The sequence below is a fragment of the Bison bison genome, unplaced genomic scaffold, assembly GCF_000754665.1.
Source record: "Bison bison bison isolate TAMUID 2011002044 unplaced genomic scaffold, Bison_UMD1.0 scf7180017854252, whole genome shotgun sequence".
In the NCBI taxonomy this organism is placed as follows: domain Eukaryota; kingdom Metazoa; phylum Chordata; class Mammalia; order Artiodactyla; family Bovidae; genus Bison; species Bison bison.
The window spans coordinates 539,777-542,203 of record NW_011484825.1 but is presented as its reverse complement, the minus strand read 5'-3'; positions in this window follow the sequence as shown (position 1 = coordinate 542,203).

Here is a 2,427-nt window from a genome sequence, read left to right as displayed (position 1 = left end):
ATTAGACACGGAACATCTAGACGGGTTTGGGGGGGGGGGCTAGGGTACGGAAGGAGGGACTTCACCCTGCCTATCGAGCCTCCAGAACTTTACGGGGAGTGGGGTTCAAGCCATCCTTCCTTTTTTTTTTTTTTAAAGAAATAGGCTGACTACTGTGCAGTTTGGGTATATTTTCTGTTTATCTTGGCCTGTCATTTTACGTCTGAATCTCCTGGCTTAGGTCCTGTTGGGAGAGGTCGCTCTCTTGAACCCTGGCCCAATATCTCACGCCCTCGCCTGGGCTGGAATGGGGCAGGGGGGCTTGGCCAGATTTTTTGCAACAACAATATTTTAACGTGTTCCAGTCTGGGTTTTGTTAAATAATTAGAAATGGAAATATTTTTTTCCTCCCCCCCCCTTCTGGAAAAAAAAAAAAAAAAGGAAATGTGAGCTCTCTCCTGATTGGTGGGTGACGATTTTAGTCCGCACCAATGAGCTGGCGGCCTCGTCTGTATTTATTTAGTGCTCTGGGGGAGTTTTTCTCTTTACGCAGCGCCTGTAGTCACGGCTGGAACCTCTGCTGGGGGACTAGGAGGGACAAGAGGGGGTTCAGGGGGAATCCGAACTGTACCTGTTCAGAGATCCGCGACCTTGCAGCCAGGGCTGGCGGAACCCTGAAAGGGGAAAGAGGGTGACAGGACAGATAGGCGGAGAGGCTCAGGGTGCTGGGGTACCGGAGAGGGGGTGGAGGCTGGGCTCCGGGATCCCTGGTCCCCTCTGTGCTCCTCCTCTCGCCCTACACACACCTCGCTCGAGGCTGTTGCGGGCTGTGTTGGGGGATCGCGGGCGGTGTGGAGAAATGGAGGGGTTGGGCGAGGGGTTCGAGGAGGGACGAGAGTCGGGCGGGCGGCGCGCGGGGTGGGAAGGCTGAGCCGCGTTGGAGCGCGCTGGGGAGACCCAGCCTGCTCGGCTCCGGGGTTCGGAGACATCCTGGGCTGAAGGCGGCGGCGGCGGACTGAAGAAGCCGGCAGACTCTGCCCTTCGCGAATCTTTTTGCGGTCTGGGCTTGCTGTACATAACTCAATAGCCGGAAGCCCTTACCCCAAAAAGCATTCGCGGAGGGCGCACTCGTCGAGAAGACGGCAGCCACCAGCGATCGCCGAAGTCCGCACCTTCCCGAAACGGCTTAGTCCGAGCCTTTCCCAGCCCTCTCCCCGTTTTCCACGGAAGAATCAGTCCTTTACCTCGCGTCCTTCCCGCGCTCCCTGAAGGCTTTGGTCACCCGCCTGTCCTCCGCGCAGGTCCCCCACCCCCAACTTTTTAATCCACTTTGTATCACAGGGGAAATCGGAGCAGGCAGTGTGCGTAATGTTTTCTGAGAAGTGGGAAGAAGCTGAAATACAATAAAAGTTTACACAAGTTGTGTCTCCCCCCCCTCCACCAACAACCTCCGCCCACACCCCGAATAAGCCCATTCCCCCCCTGCAAAAAAAAAAAAAAAAAAGGAATCTGGTCTTAGGGCCAAATCGGTACCTGGAATATGAATCAGTTTAGGACATTTTCTGGTTATTTTTGACCCATATGATCCAACTCTGCAATATAGGGGTGGGGAAGCCCTTGAGGGAGAGGCGGGAAGCCCTCAGCATCCCCTTTCCTAGTGGGGGACCCCGAGGTGAGGTGAGCCGCGGTGAACTGGGCAGCTCCGAAAAAGAGGGAAAATACCCAGGCACCGCCCGCTCCCCGGAGTCCCTTCTTCCCCCCACACCTGCTTCCAACCTAATTTGAAGCGTTTTGCAGCCTCAGGTCCCCCCCTATCTCGCCTTGCTCAAAACTAAGTAACACAGAAAGGGATAAAACATGTAAAAACTGGGAAAAACCCCGCAGAGAAGGAGCATTTGAGAGATGTGGTTGCACCCGAGTCAGCAGCTCAGCAGTGGCAACAGCAGCGCAGTCCTGGCCTCTAAAGAGGTGCCCCATCCTGGGAAACGAAGCAGAGCTGCAGGGTTGGGGATCAGCTCTGGGTACCCCCCTCCTCACCTCCCCTTCCACTGCTTGCAGTCGTGACCGCTTCGGTTACAAGTGGCAAAGATCAGGCCTTCACCATGCTCTGCGCCCCCCACGTTCTTCGTCAGCTAGAAACACTGCTAGACGCCCTTAGGGACTGAACCAGAAGGACACACAGACACACGGAGGCCCAGAGGGATGGACACGGCTAGAGGATGAGTCTAGGGATATAAGAGTCCGAGACCCGAGGGCTGCGAAGCTTCGCATTTTCGGGGAGGGCCTGAATTTCCCCCCTGCACCCCAATCACCATTCTCCCAGCAAACTAAACGCCCACCATCATTCCCTTCTCCCTGAGCCAAGCATCCAGAGTTTACCCTCTCCCGCAGGAGGAAAAAGGGCTCCAAAGTCCGAGAGTGCTGGACAGAGTCAATCTTTTCTAGCTC